At 40.7% G+C, this 17069-nt stretch overlaps 1 long non-coding RNA gene across 2 annotated transcripts in view; it reads right to left on the bottom strand.

Annotated features, from left to right (window-relative positions):
* Positions 1-6182: 6182 nt before the first annotated feature.
* The window catches only part of LOC137635199 (uncharacterized), a 38191-nt gene continuing 27304 nt past the window's right edge, over positions 6183-17069 (bottom strand). For both annotated transcript variants that reach the window (XR_011042608.1, XR_011042607.1), the window contains exon 4: positions 6183-10730. This is a non-coding gene — a long non-coding RNA (uncharacterized lncRNA). The remainder of the gene's footprint in view (positions 10731-17069) is intronic.

Here is a 17069-nt window from a genome sequence, read left to right on the forward strand (position 1 = left end):
ATATAAGAATATCTATTAAAAGTAAAGAATCACTTCTTACATATGTTCTGCAAAGAAAGGGCTATTCATCAAACCTGTCCGAGATATGAACTTGCTGTTAGATTAGATATAATCTTTACATTATTCAATTGAAGGAAAGTTGATGAAATCACACGCAAGACAGAGTACAATATCCTACATTGAAAAATTTCCTTGGCATCTCAATGCAATAAAATCTGAAACTGTATCATAAAGAAAAGAGAACCCAGCTGGAATAAAGGTGGCGAAAACATACTGCATATATGCACTGTAACATGAAAAAGATGCCATCCTCCAAAATAAGTTAATGTAAGTCATCATGAACATAGATCAGTTCTTCAGGGAAATTCCCAAACCAAGGAAAGAATTCTTTAACTACGAAAGCAATCGTGACATTGATTGGCACACGCCTAGTTCAAAGGATTATGCAACATTTCCCAGATCTAAAACCTATAGGCCTACGATGTAAGAAAAGATCATGATGGTATGACAACCTTAGAGGATTTTTTTAAGTACATAAGGCATAACCTGGAGCAACCTCATCTTTGAAATCAAAACTCAGAAGCTTTTACAAGATACCTTAGAAGACTTGAGAAGCCAGTACAAGAAACTATCAAAGTAAGGTCACAAGTAGTCTATGTACTTGAGTACCAAGAACACTTAAAATTTCATTTCCAAAAATAATTTTAGATTACAGACTGCATATATGAAATACCAATGAGGTTTTATGAGTCAATCCCACAAGGATACGAGGCTAAGGATGCACGAGGACAATACCTGTACTAGGAAATCAAGAAATGCTACTTTTCCAGTGCTGTAGTTCCCTCCTAAACCTCTATTAGGAAGATGCAATAAGAGGAAATACAAAGAGAAGCAATTCCCTACTCAAACACCACTGCAAATTACAAAGCTTCACATTGCCAACAGTAAACCAAACTACGAAAAAGACCCAACCTCTCAACATTATACCTGGCAAATAAGGTGTACATGGATAAATACTACAAACGGAAAAATTGATTCTATACGACTCAAGTTACCTCAAAGCTTGAAATGACCTTCAACTTTCCACTGACTAATAGGACTCCACCAACGTAAAAGAATAAAAGTCCTGTCTATCGGCTTCTCTCTATGCACTTTTATAATCTAACAGTTCAACTACGGAGCATTTGGCATCCTTAATGTTGCAGATGCAAAACAAAGGATCAGATGACCATAAAAAAATTTCTATAGGATGTGGATCACTTCATCAATACTGGAGATTTGAGAACAGAACTATGAGAGATGTCAACCAACAATATCTGGTTTCTCATTGCCACTATCAATGCACTTTCATTTTTTATGGAATGAAAATAGAGGCTAATTCATTAGATTAACTTCGATATATAAATATCTACAAATACACTTCTACCTTCAATATTTCCTTTCCAAGTATCCGTGTGTATGACCAATTCAAAATGGGAAACTAGACTCAAAACTTATTTCCAAAGAAACAATGAAAAAAATTAATATGACAGACTTATTGTCAGAAATCCATCAAAAAAGGCTATCTGCCACTAGAATTATTTAAGAAAAGCAACGAGGCAATTCCTTCACAGAACACTGAAACAAACAGCATTCAAAGATAATGCCCTCAATAATACAATTCAAATGGAATTTCATTTCCTTTTGCTCTTTCTACACCTGGCTATCTGATAACCAGACTTTTCTTGCTACAGTTTTCATCTCTCAATAAAGATCCTCCAATGCCTTAGATGATCGCGGAGGTAGCAGCAGTAGGGGATTCAGCGTTATGAAGCTTCATCTGTGATGGATAACGGGGGAGGGTGCGCTGTGGCACACTAGCAGTACCAGCTGAACTCGGTTGAGTCCCTTGTTAGGCTGGGAGGAACGTAGAGAGTAGAGGTCCCCTTTTTTGTTTTTGTTTCATTTGTTGATGTCGGCTACCCCCCAAAATTGGGGGAAGTGCCATGTATGTAATAAAGAACAAAAATATCCACTAGTCAAAAGAAAGTAGGAAGTTGTCTTGATAGTCAGGTGGTAAAACTACTAAAACATTATTTAATCAGAAAACCTTTTTAATCAGCTTCAATTAAACAACAGACGGCAGAGGATCCCCACCAACATTCAGAATAAAATAGTCAATAAATAAGACTTAAAAGACTGATTCCATTTCAAATTAGTATCAATGGAGGCAGAAAACCACCACTGATATACTATTCATGCAGTTTTAACCTTCCTTTAAAGAATGAACATGACATTGGTTTATACTTGCAGCCATCCTGATTGGAAATGGTAATTAAAGTCACCATGGACATAGATGAGAAGATCTTTTGGGAAATTCCCAGAGAAAAGATCTCTTTAACCAAGAAAGCTCTTGTGAGATTGATAGGCAAAAGTCTAGTTCAAAGAACTATACAACATTTCCTAAACCTAAAACCTATAGGCTTAATATGAAAGAGAAAAATATGATGACAAATCTAGAGGATTTATTTAAGTACATAAGCTATAGGTGAAGCACCCTCATCTCAAAATTTAATACTCAGAAGCTTTAAAGACTTTAAAAAATAATTGGCATAGATAATGGGTATTCCACGACCTTGAGTACCGTACGAAGCAGTAAGGTAACGGGTAGACCATGAACTTGAGTACTGTACCAAGCGTGGCGTACCAAGCAGTAAGGTAATGGGTAGACCATGAACTTGAGTACTGTACCAAGCGTGGCGTACCAAGTAGTAAGGTAACGGGTAGACCATGAACTTGAGTACTGTACCAAGCAGCATGGCGTACCAAGCAGTAAGGTAACGGGTAGACCATGAACTTGAGTACTGTACCAAGCATGGCGTACCAAGCAGTAAGGTAACGGGTAGACCATGAACTTGAGTACTGTACCAAGCATGGCGTACCAAGCAGTAAGGTAACGGGTAGACCATGAACTTGAGTACTGTACCAAGCATGGCATACCAAGCAGTAAGGTAACGGGTAGACCATGAACTTGAGTACTGTACCAAGCATGGCATACCAAGCAGTAAGGTAACGGGTAGACCATGAACTTGAGTACTGTACCAAGCATGGCGTACCAAGCAGTAAGGTAACGGGTAGACCATGAACTTGAGTACCATATCAAGCATGGCGTACCAAGCAGTAAGGTAACGGGTAGACCATGAACTTGAGTACTGTACCAAGCATGGCGTACCAAGCAGTAAGGTAACGGGTAGACCATGAACTTGAGTACTGTACCAAGCATGGCATACCAAGCAGTAAGATAACGGGTAGACCATGAACTTGAGTACTGTACCAAGCATGGCATACCAAGCAGTAAGGTAACGGGTAGACCATGAACTTGAGTACTGTACCAAGCAGTAAGGTAACGGGTAGACCATGAACTTGAGTACTGTACCAAGCATGGCATACCAAGCAGTAAGGTAACGGGTAGACCATGAACTTGAGTACTGTACCAAGCATGGCATACCAAGCAGTAAGGTAATGGGTAGACCATGAACTTGAGTACTGTACCAAGCATGGCGTACCAAGCAGTAAGGTAACGGGTAGACCATGAACTTGAGTACTGTACCAAGCATGGCATACCAAGCAGTAAGGTAACGGGTAGACCATGAACTTGAGTACTGTACCAAGCATGGCATACCAAGCAGTAAGGTAACGGGTAGACCATGAACTTGAGTACTGTACCAAGCAGTAAGGTAACGGGTAGACCATGAACTTGAGTACTGTACCAAGCATGGCATACCAAGCAGTAAGGTAACGGGTAGACCATGAACTTGAGTACTGTACCAAGCATGGCATACCAAGCAGTAAGGTAATGGGTAGACCATGAACTTGAGTACTGTACCAAGCATGGCATACCAAGCAGTAAGGTAACGGGTAGACCATGAACTTGAGTACTGTACCAAGCATGGCATACCAAGCAGTAAGGTAACGGGTAGACCATGAACTTGAGTACTGTACCAAGCATGGCATACCAAGCAGTAAGGTAACGGGTAGACCATGAACTTGAGTACTGTACCAAGCATGGAGTACCAAGCAGTAAGGTAACGGGTAGACCATGAACTTGAGTACTATATCAAGCATGGCGTACCAAGCAGTAAGGTAATGGGTAGACCATGAACTTGAGTACTGTACCAAGCATGCATGAAATTCCATCTTAAAAAAATGAATTTGTATTAGACTGCATATATACAGTGTAACATGAAAAGGTGCCATCATAAACAATATAAATAAATTATGTATGGAGTTTTTGGCTTCCTGTTTACTGTATAGCCAACAGTAGACACCTTTCAAAGCCAGTAGTTCATTTCTGTAAAAATTGGTTCACCGATTGCTTCCTATGGGTATTTTCCTTAACCTTTCGTTGTTTTTGCAAGCTTTTCAAATATAGAAAGTGTCTACTTAGCCGATAGTTTCTCGACTCGAGACTTTTTAGTTTGTTGCAAGGAAAAATCACCTCATTATGCTCAGCAGTTTCTTTACCTCCAAGGGAACATCATACCAATGTTTAAATCCAGATAGGAAGGTTGGCACTTTACCAGATTCTTAGTTAACAAATCAGGTGTTTTGATATTTGATTTTGGCTTCTCATCTTCATTCTGATGCTGTCTTGATCAACCACCAAAGCTTACATTAACACTTGCAACATATCAGTGTCATGCTGGCAACTGGGAAGCTGCACACACTCTTGGGGCTTCTTTCTTTGGCGAGGAGACCAAGAGAAAGAGGGAGAGAGACAGATGCCAATTTCATATTCAATCACAACCAATATGAATGTTTAATGAACTTCCTTTCTCAGTGATGACAGATTAGCCTCTTTGGGAAGATTTTGGAATCACCATCATAAAATTAAACCCAAACAGATAAAATTGTTTGTTTACCCTTTTAAAGAATAATGCTTCTTTTTAGTTTGAAAAGTTGAGCAAGATTCTTTAACTGACTGTTTCAACACACGGTTTAAAATCATATCCGAAAGGCTGGATTCAAGATAAAACTCTAATTTGTAGTACTCAACCACAAAAAGAAAATTGCTGGAAAAGGCAATTCAAAGCTTTAATCTAATCTTGGCTTGTTGGAAACAAGGAAAGGAAAAAATTAAGAGCTTTGCTGCAAACAACCTTCCTCCGGTGCCTTAGATGACCGCGGAGGTAGCAGCAGTAGGGGATTCAGCATTATGAAGCTTCATCTGTGGTGGATAATGTGGGAGGTTGGGCTGTGGCACCCTAGCAGTACCAGCTGAACTCGGTTGAGTCCCTGGTTAGGCTGGACGAACGTAGAGAGTAGAGGTCCCCTTTTTTGTTTTGTTTCATTTGTTGATGTCGGCTACCCCCCAAAATTGGGGGAAGTGCCTTTGGTATATGTATTTATGTAAAAGGTTAATGGAAGTTATAACCTTTTTATAGCTCAAACACAAAAGAAAACAAGACAAATAACAAAGAGTGAAAGGTTAAGGGAACTTAACCATTAAAGACAAGAAAGTCTTTCGTACCTCTTGAAGGAAGGAAGCCTAGACTAAATCAAATTTCATTTCTTAAATGTAGACCAATGGTTGCCAAATCCCTTAATAGAAATCTTGAAATTAGTGCATGGTACAAACTATGGAGCATAAAGTTGAACCCTAATAAAACTTAAAGTATAAAGACAACTAAGTTGAGGACAGTGGCTCCTTAACATCCAGATCTCTACATTGGCAAGGTCTGTTAACGTTAAATGGATTATTTTCCCCGTTGGAGCCCTTGGGATTGTATCATCCTATTTTTCCAACTAGGGCTGCAGCTTAGTTTATAATAACAGTGATATCGATGTGGATATAGGTGAGGTATATAAATCAATTAAGTTCAGGTGTGATTCCTGATTGCAAATTCACTTTTGAGAAACACATTTCTGTTTCTTAAATTGCATACCAAAAAATTGGCTTCTTGAGAATATCTTTTATGATTTCCAGTGATTAGTCTATCGACAGGGAATGTTTTAATTCTTTCATTCTACCATGATACAGTACTGTTGTCCTGTCTGGTCTTAAGGTGCTGACTTTCATATCAATTTGTTGGACAATAACTTGGAATATTAAACTCATCATTCCTGATCTGGATATTCCCTGGGAACTTTGTTGAATTACTTCTTTATGCATATTGCATAGTATTTTTTATTCAGATCAACCATTACATTCAGATCTTCCCAGTCTGTACCATCTTGTATGTAGAACTAGGTGATAAATTTTGCACATTTAGACATGTTTTTAATATTCAAATAAGCCATATATTATCCTCCTCCTAATATCTGGATTCTCTCTATACCTCAGGATCAGAGACCCAAGGGGGAATCGACTCAAAGATAATAGCTTCTGGTTGGCCCGGGAATCGAGCCCGGGTCCGAGAAACTGAGGTGACAGTGACATACCATCTAGCCGTTAATTCTAAGTTTTGCCTTCTCCATCAAAAGGCTCAACACTACACAGTATTCTAGAAATTTTATTCCACCTATGACCAGATTGTAGAATGACCTTCCCAATCGAGCAGTTGAATCAGTGGAACTTCTGAAGTTTGAACTTTTTACAAATGGTTTTCTGTTGGACTCTGTTGGACAGGTTGACTTAAGTCTTAAAATTATTACTGATCCATGCTGGAGCATTTAGGCTTGTAGCATCCTGCTTTTCCAACTAGGAGTGTAGCTTGGTAGTAATAACAATAAGTCAGGAAAAACACTGAAGAGAATTCCACATCGTGTATCTGGGTCTTGAAATAATAAAAGTCACAGAAACATGAGAAAGATTATCCATGGAAACTACCTTCTGTAAAACTAATTTTCAGGAAGATTTCAGTGTCTATTGGCACCCTGAACAAAAAAGTTAAGGATATTGTCCCTTAACTTGTGAAAATTTCAAAAATTGAACCCTCCTAAGAATCAGAGAAGCAGTAATGCTATACTGTACTTTAAAGTGAAGTACCATATAGCTTTTGAAGTTTTACCCATTTTCATCAACTGGGTATGAGAATATTCCTTTCTTTTTTCAAATTTAGGACATTCTACTCTGAAGAGGACTATCCGTCCATATGGAAAATGAGATCATTATATTCTTTGGTACAAAATTAACTACTTTGTATGCATATAAAAAACGCACTACTACCGAGCATATTTTTTGAGAAGACAGACTGGACGTGAACTGTGAAAAAGAAAGCTCCAAGTATATGTGAGAAGAAACAAACACATGCTTATCTTCGGTTCAAAATGAACTGCTTCGTAAGCATATAAAAAAAAGCACACTTACCACCGATCATATTCTTTGAGACAACAGTCTGAACATGAAACGGTACAAAAAAGGGACTTTGACGAAGGAAAAATCTATTTCTGGGCGAGAAACCTGTGTCGCCCAGTGAAATGCTCCTTAAAGCACAATTTCAAAGGTATAGATACTACTAAATATACCAGAGAAAAAAAGTTGCATGGAATGCTAGGAATATATCCAGCTCACTCACCCCTAAAAGGGTGTCGGAATTAAAACTGGGCCGAATGATACCACTACCAGAGATCCCTTTCCTGTTAGACTTCTCCCTCCTCAAAATCCCCCGTTACTACGAGGTGTCGTTCAAAAGCTTTAATGTACAGTATATGTGAGCTTATGGAAGGTGGATGGTAAAACTAGAGACCTTCACTTATGTGGATGGTCAAACTAGAGACCTTCACTTATGTGGATGGTAAAACTAGAGACCTTCACTTATGTGGATGGTAAAACTAGAGACCTTCACTTATGTGGATGGTAAAACTAGAGACCTTCACTTATGTGGATGGTAAAACTAGAGACCTTCACTTATGTGGATGGTAAAACTAGAGACCTTCCCTTATTTTCTCTAATTCTGCTTTCTATCCTGAACCATCAAATTTTCAGGATTCAAATTAATAAAGACTTCAAGAAGTCTGTTATAAATATTGCAGTTGTCATTTTAATCAACTTTTGTTTATCCCTTTCTTAGAAGATTTTAAAAACAATGTTTTTTTCAAGTCCATTAGATCATGACTTGAATCTGATAAGCAGATGACAAATTGAAACCAGTCATAATTTGATCTTCCAGAAAGGAGAGATGACCCTTAAATGGGTAGCACATAATGTTTGCTCTTTCTTTTCCCACAGCCCTGGGTACATTAGGCTCTCTGAGGCATCAATTTGAACCCTCGGTTTTGAACGGTCGTCTGCTCTCTTAATTCTATCTGGTTGCATTTGTGTAACTTCAACTCTGCATTGTTCCAGCACTCACTTATTTCAAAGGACCAAGCCTATAGAATCCTATGAACCAACTAAGTGTTCTCTTCTACTACAATGGAACACTGTAATAACAATCTCAAATCAATAAAAACAATGGAAGAATGGGAAAGACCTTAATAAAAGTTATAGACGTCCCCATGTAATGAAATGGATTGCATTGGTATGATAAGATTTAGGCAACAGGCCAGGAACTTGGATGGGTGAAGTCACTCAGCGGTATCACGAATAGTCAACGAACCACTCTTGTGGATATCTCTTTTAACACAGTACCTAGTGATAAATACCCATTTCTAAGACAAAACTCAAAACCGTGAGCATGAGTTAACAAGAGCCAAGATTTTACAGCAGTAAACACTGCTTTTTACTCTGTCCATTTGGGTGGATGGATAGATGGAGTGAAGGAAGCTCTGGGTGATAGGAGGATAGATGTGAGAGAGGCAAGAGAGCGAGCTAGAAATAGGAATGAATGGCGAGCAACTGTGACGCAGTTCCGGTAGGCCCTGCTGCTTTCTCCGGTGCCTTGGATGACCGCGGGCGTAGCAGCAGTAGGGGATTCAGCGTTATGAAGCTTCATCTGTGGTGGATAACGGGGGAGGGTGGGCTGTGGCACCCTAGCAGTACCAGCCGAACTCGGTTGAGTCCCTTGTCAGGCTGGGAGGCATGTAGAGAGGAGAGGTCCCCTTTTCTGTTTTATTGGTTGGATGTCGGCTAACCCCCAAAATTGGGGGAAGTGCCTTGGTATATGTATGTATGTATTATCTCTCTCCACATTTGTTTAAAACATGGAAAAAGTAAAGTAAAGGAACCTTCACAATACACTAAATTTGTCTCAAAACTTGAGCCAAATGTGTTCTGCATACAAGATATGTATGTTTATTTATCATTTACATCAGTAGTTTAACTATAACCTTTTGTCTTTATTTGTCTCAAGACATAAGGGGTGGAAAGATACAGGACTTTGAGCCAGTTTCTTTGAGAATAATAATAACAACTATCTCCCTAAAACATGGTAACAGTACCAAGCGTTCTTCAAATACAACAAATAAACCGGGCATAAGAATGTCAGCACAGCAACTAGATGAGACTAAAGGCCAAACATCCATAGCTTTAAATGTTCCTGGAACAAAAACAGGAAACAAAGGATACATAGAACAAATACAGTGATCCCTATGATTCCTCCAAAGGTCCATAATATTCAACCAACAATGTTTCCAAAATTCCCAGACATCTGAAAACCCACCAGTTCAGCGACATAGCAAAGACAAGAACGAGACGACGACATGACACCCCTATTCAGAATTTCCTACAGGGCCGCCAAAGGTCTAAACGGCATTACTAACTATGGCCTGCAGTGTCCGATGCCCTGTGGACCAAGAGATCTCAACGCACCCGCAATATCAGTGAGTCTGTCTGTACATATGGTGAAAACAGTTGACGAGTATTCCTAATGACAATTTACCAGAAATTCAATTCAATTACTGCAGCTAAAGAATACAATACACTCTTTTAAAACCATTATACAAAAGTGGATTTTACATTTCATGTGACTCGTTTAAATGATTATTTACCATTCATTTTACATCTCAGTTCAACTGAAAATAAGTGACATCTATATTAACCCAAGAAATGAAAAAACTTTCAATACTAATTACACCAAAAATATCATTATCCTATCTTACTTTAAACACTAAGACTTGAAAATATTGTCAACCAGATCACATTGGTTAGATTGTAAGTTGTAATTACAATCTTGCTACCCATTTATATGAGACAGTAAATTCCTTAATGAGAACAAGAAGTATTTAAGCATTACATGTAAAGTCCTATTTTCTCTTGCAATACACATCAAATGATGTACATAATCATTTCTAAATTTGCTTAAAGAACAGAAATAGCACACAGGTTAAAAATTACATATACATTCATTAGAAAAATTTCAGTAATAAAATAATTGGATCAAAATAGCTGCACACAATGAAAGTAATAAGCAAATGATTTTGACAAATGCAATACTGACTTCAGTAAACAATTTTTTATGAACATTATAGGTCCTTTTACTGAAGAACAAACTTACTGGCAACAACATTTAAGAATCACTCTTACATTAACTAACAAGGCAATTAAAGACATATTTCAGACCAAAATTAAAGAACTGAACATCTGGAGAAAACAGGTTGGAAAGAGACCTGGGTGAGAGAAAGTGAGAGAGAGAGAGGAGAGACACTGAGGGAAAGAATCATACACATAAGTCAATAAGAAAAGGGGGTAGGGAGGGGGAGAGAGAGAAGGGGGTATGAAAAAGAAGTGGCTGGGATCTCATACCTCTCCATCAACTCTTCCTCTTCTTTCCTTTTCCCTCCTCTTCAGGTGGGTGGCCACACTGCACTCCCTGCCCCGTGCAACCCAAGAGGTGCCAGAAGGCAGTTTTATTTATAAATCTTTCGGAAAGCTGTTGGGAAAAAATGGTCACAGTTAAGATTCCAAAATCTATCAAACAACTATCACAACAACTAAAGTCCTAAATTTCTGAAGTAATTTGTATTTTTCCTAGCTGTACAAACCCGAGTCCTTTACGTAGGGAGTGTGTTTTCAGCTCAAAGCTGGACGGCCGCTGAATCGCTGAACAAGCAGTTAAGCAAAATGTGGGAGCAAAGTCGACAGCCCACCCCCTTACCTGTCATAGTCTCTTCAATAATGACCTTTTGGCTCAAGACTGAGAGGAGTGGTTGACGGGATAAGTATAACCTAAAGAACGCAGGTTTGTATTGCTAGGAAAAATACAAATTACTTTAAAAATTTGTGATTTGTTCCTACTCAAATACAAAACATCGTCTTTTAGGTAGGGAGACTCACTGCTTGGAGTGTCGGAAGTGATACGTTCTTTTTCTTCCCTGGAGATGTTCAAGAACATTAGTACTTGGTCAAAGGCGGGATCCCTTTCCCGCCAAAGGGGTTTGCAATCAGGAATAATATACCTGGCTTATGATGACAAAGTGCTGGTATATATTCTACCATCCTCATTCTTGTCTATGGAGGATGGATGAGAACTTCCATAGGTTTTAAACATGGAGCTCAGAAGTGTAGTTCACATCCTCACGCCAGATCAAGCGAGTAACACTTTGACCACTTTGTCCCTAAGATAGAGGCAGAAAGAATGGAGGAGGGGTCAGTCATTCTTCCTCCTTTACAGAGTTAAATTTATATGTTACCAGAGAGGAGATGCTTACTGTCTCCTAAGGGATCTGGGCTAGCAACCATCACAAGACCAAGCGCAAATGTGTCAAAAGCTTGAGTACTCCTCTGGAATAAAGGCCATGAAAATGCTCTGGTACATAAACTACAACAACCCAACCTTCACACTAAGCCAACTGCAAGACTCCTCTTGAAGACGAGGGTGGAGCCTAGTCCCGGACTTTGCAAGTTCCGGTCCTACCTGGAACCTAGACTCTCTCAGCAATTCAAGCGTTCGCATTACGGATAGACTTCCGAAGTCCAAAAGAGATCTTGTTCTACACAGCTCTTTCTTGGTTCAGCCAAAAAGAGTCGCCGTCACCCAGGTTCTGAGCAGTCAGACCTTCTTCAGACAGCACTGCAGAGCCCTCAGGGTGCACAAAAGCCTCTTCTCTCCATGCCACTCCACACTTCATACAGAGATGGCATGGAGATGGGGTCGTATCCTGGCAGGGTCCAAGTTTGGTCATGATCCTGGCACTATTAAATTAATAGTTTGTAAAGAAATAATACCAGTTTGTATGAAAATAAAATCAAGTTATACATTTTCATACTGATCATTTTATATTTTTAACACTTTTACCATAGTTTAACAATCAGCCATCTTATCTCATGACTCCTTTCTTTTTTTTTTCGGGTTAGAAAAACGCCCAACTCGCAGTAGACCAGACAAGATGTACCAAAACTATATGACCTGAAATAACCCAGTTTATGACATTTGTGATGAAATCTGTGAAGTTGCCTGAGTTGGCAATATACCTTACGCAGAGGATACTGTATATAATTTCATTGTAATCATGTAAAGCCACACTTCTCACATTGAAAACTGTGGAACAAGAATTCAGTCACAGTCCAGCTCTGAGAAAGCTGCCGAGCACCATTTCTCGTGTTGTCAATCCGGAGCAAGACCATCCTGGTATGCTCTGCTGTGTTCAAAATTAAATTTCTTGACAGGTGATGTTGGTTGTAAAGGTTAGATGTGACATTTCAATCTGATTTAATGGTCAGTGTGATGTACTAAACCTTACTGAGATACTTAATTTCATGATGAGCACATTATTATCATTAGTCATAGAATGACTGATTTTTGGGCTCAGGCCATGTCGTGCTGATGGAATGGTTCCTATAGGTAGCCTTCTAAGGGATATTTGTTACAGTGATACTCCCATAGAATTAAAACCAAAGGTCTCCAGGATTCCAACTCCTGGCACGAGTATCCAATAAAGGATATCGTATAATATCAAGGGATGTATTTTTAGATACGACACATGGCAATCTTCACCCCGAATAGATTTAACACTTCGATGAAAGGGGGAGGAGCGGCAAATAGGAAGGGGTGCCGTTCTAGGTACCCGTTGGATCCCCTTCCCTACTACTACAGTGACTCCATTCCTATTCTTGTAGCCTGCTAAGAGTGTGTGTGCTCTCCCTTAGCCCGGTGTTTTTTCAAGATCTGGATTTTATTTCATCATGCAATCATCAGCATCTTCGTCATCTGGAAAGTTGAATATTCAATCTTTCCTTGGTGTAATTTTGGTCTCACTTTTCACGGTTAAATTCATTAATTCAAGTGTGTTTTGGTGAGGATTGCCGATGCCGGAGGCAGCCATTTCATGACTGCTGTCGTCCCTTATATTATTGTATATTATTTAGATAGTCTGGCGACCCTTTCCTGGCTATACGCAAATGTGTTAGCTATTTAGGTAATTTATATAAGATGTGATATTGCATGCATGAATTTTAACTTTTTATGTTATTATTTGACTTTACATTAACGTATTCGTGCCGGAGCCCCGGTGGTACTCGATCGCCTTTGTCGGGACTCCTACCGGAGCAGAGTTACCTTTGCTCATATTATGCGTTTGTAAAGTGTTTTCCCCGGTTTAGCCTCCATCTTTATTGTTTCTTTTCGATTCTGATGAGTTTATATATTCTCTCGAATCTATGGAGTATTCCAGATAAGTTACGATAATAGTCCTCTCTCTGAGAGAAGAGGCTAATCCCTTCCTTCCCTCCATGAGTGGTGCCACCGGTACTGTTGTAAAATGGATAAGAAAGAATACGACTCTGCTGAGCTATACACAGTGGATTTAACTTGCGATTGTGACGCAGTTCCGGTAGGCCCTGCTGCTTCCTCCGGTGCCTTAGATGACCGCGGAGGTAGCAGCAGTAGGGGATTCAGCATTATGAAGCTTCATCTGTGGTGGATAATGTGGGAGGTTGGGCTGTGACACCCTAGCAGTACCAGCTGAACTCGGTTGAGTCCCTGGTTAGCCTGGAGGAACGTAGAGAGTAGAGGTCCCCTTTTTTGTTTTGTTTCATTTGTTGATGTCAGCTACCCCCCAAAATTGGGGGAAGTGCCTTTGGTATATGTATGTATGTATGATATCTATGTCGCCGTTTTTTTCCGGCGAAATCAAGTATGATACTCGTGTATCAAATTGACTTACAGGTACGCTGTCAGGAGACAGCATGCACTGCTGTGTTGCTGCAGTCGTGTGGGCGTGAGGTCTTCTGATCTCATGCTGGGTGCCATGCTCAGTGGCCTCTAAGGTAAAACGTGTGAGGTTGGCCCTACCCAAAGTGGGCCTGCCTTTTAGGCTACCCAAACCACTCCCAACCAGACCATCATCAGCTTCTAAGCTACTGACGGACTCGACAGGGTCTAATCTTCCACATCAGGGGTCAAGAGCAAGAAGCTCAAAAGGGCAGATGTCGGAACTTGATTTCGATCCGGTGGCCTTCTCGAGCCAGAGAGGTTGGGTAGTGTAGTCCAGTCCCAGTTTGGTCCAATTGCCGATCGACTGCTGTCTATGGACGATTTGGGCCAGGGACTGCAAAATCAGGAAAATCTGATAGAAAATCCTTGCGGTCCGGACTACCACAACAACGGTAGTTTGTGGTTCCGGATGCGTCAAAGCTCCCGGTGATCGTTTAGAAGGACCCGTGGGGATTGGCTCTTCATGCCCCGTTCTCAGAAACATGTTGGCAATAGCAGGAGGTGGTCCCTGTCCGGTAGAAGATTTTGAATGATATCCGCCGGGTTTATATTTCATCTTCCCTTGATATGAGCGCCTGTCAGTGGAAGAGCTAATACGGGTAGACAAGGTTCCCAAGGAAATCGTTATCTAGCCAAAAGAGTAAGCTCGGTCCTTAAGGAACATTTCGCCAGGCGGGTCCGGACTTTAAGGAACATTTCGCCGGGCGGGTCCGGACTTTAAATGAGTGGGAATGTGTCAATACCAAGTTAGCTCCTCATAAGAATACGTACACTATTTTCGAGGTGGACAGGCAAACCCCGACACCATGTACCACCAAGGTAGTAGGCCTTACCGTACAGGTGGGTATGGAAGGCAAGTTCATGCCGCAACTAAGGAATACGGAACTAACTTCCCTGTTGTTCCCGGAAGGCCAAGAATGCTGGATCGATGCACCGTTTACTTTCACGGCAGGGTCATTGAACTAGGACTGTGCCACCACTCAGTTTAGTGAATGACTCCCCAGACTTCCAGACTCTCTGATTAAGATAGAATACGGTGCAAGAACCAGGCTGGGTAGATCTATCAACTCAGCCCCGATGGCAGAGATGATTTTGTTAGTCTACGCGAGGAGCCACTTTTTAAAATCCTGACAAAGTCTTTGCCTCAAACACTACAGTGTGATACATATGACTTTGCAGTGGTCCGTCGCCATTGCCGGAACCTCGTCTTACCTGAGGACTCCATTAGGCATGAGTCTAACAGGTTACTTAGGGTCTCGATCTGAGGAGCGGACTTCTTCCTGGAGGACGTGGTAAATAGCATCCTCAGAGGAGCAGCTAGAGTCAACCAAAGCCTGAGTCTGGTGGGGTCTAATTCCAAAAAGAAAATTCGAGCCCACCAGACCACAATCACGAGACAGGAGATGACCCAGGAAGTTTCAGTCCTTCCAAAGGCCACAGGTTCACGATGTGTTACAGGCAATGCCAGTATCCCAGGTGAGCCAGCCTTCCACCTCAAGAACCCAGCCACAAAATCAGTATGTGTGGTTAGGCCAACCACCTCAACAACCAATAGCCACTACTCCGTTTATTGCGTCTCCGGCGTATCATCCTTCCTTCGAAACACAGGGAGTGTTTCACAGATATAATACGCATGCGAGAGGTAGTAGAGCTAGAAGAGCCTTTCTGCATAGAGGCAGTAGAAGAGCTTCTGGGAGAGGTAGAGGATTTCGAGGGAGCCGTGGATGCAGACCTTCTGCAAACCAGTGAAACTCCGCAAGTAGGAGGAAGGCTGTACCTCTTTTGGAGCCGTTGGGTGTTCAGCAATTGGCATACAACGTTATAATGAAAGGTCTGGGGTGCAGATGGATGAAAAAGCCTCCTCTACCAACCAGTTTTTATCAGATTTCAGCAGCAGATTTAACACTTTACACAGGAGATCTTCTTCTGAAGAAAGTAATAAAAGAAGTAATATGCTTAAAATTTAAAACACGTTTGTTCAGAGTGCCAAAGGAAGACTCGGACAAACGAAGAGTAACCTAGATCTGTCCTATTTGAATACATATATTCAATACGACTAGTTCCATATGCTGACTGTCTCACAGGTGAGGACTTTATGTTCCCGTGGGGCCGTCACCACCTCTATAGATCTTACAGGCATTTATTTTTACGTTCCGATAGCATGGCTTTTTCGTCCTTTCCTAGGATTCAAGCTAGGCAAACGGGCTTACACCTTCAAGGTGATGCCATTCGGACTCAACATAGCGACCAGGTTATTCACTAAGTTGGCGGAGACAGTCGTCCAAGAGATGAGGACTCAAGGAATAGTTAGTGGCCTACCTAGACGGTTGGTTTATCTGGGCTAACACCGTCAGGAATGCCACAAGGCGTCTGGCTAAGTAAAAAATTTCTGGAATACTTAGGTTTCCAAATAAATTTCAAAAAGTCCCGTCTTTCTCCAGCAACATGCTTCCAGTGGTTAGGTCTTTAATGGATCCTGACATCACACAAGCAGTCAATTCCACCACAGAAGATGATAGAAATAGTAAGACACACAAGAGGATCTCTCAAGGACAAACTAACGACCCGGAGAAACCAAGAAAGAATCCTATGTTTACTCCAGTTTCCCTCAGTAATAGACACATTACTGAGAGTCAATCTGGAACACATCAATCGAGTTTGGCGGTCCAAAGCAAACGAGAAATATCAAGACAAAATTTCTCGGATTCACCTACACTATGGAAAAGGCTTCAACAATGGACGAAGGTCAAAAACCTAGCAAACTCAGTACCTTTTCGATTCCCAGCGACAAAATTGGTGGTTCATTTAGTTGACTTCCTCAGCGCTTAGGGAGGCTATTCCCAATACGAACACATCCAGGGGTTGTGGACAATGACACTCCGACAACTACACATCAATATCCTAGAAGTCATGGAAGTGTTCTTGACTCTAATAAGTCTTTCCCCGTCACAGAATCAACATATCAGTCTAATACTAGACGGCCAAGTGATAGTCCACTGCATAAACAGGGGAGGTTCCAAATCAAGTCACGTAAATCAAGTGATGGTAGCTATCTAT

Source organism: Palaemon carinicauda, unplaced genomic scaffold, assembly GCF_036898095.1.
Source record: "Palaemon carinicauda isolate YSFRI2023 unplaced genomic scaffold, ASM3689809v2 scaffold100, whole genome shotgun sequence".
Lineage (NCBI taxonomy): Eukaryota > Metazoa > Arthropoda > Malacostraca > Decapoda > Palaemonidae > Palaemon > Palaemon carinicauda.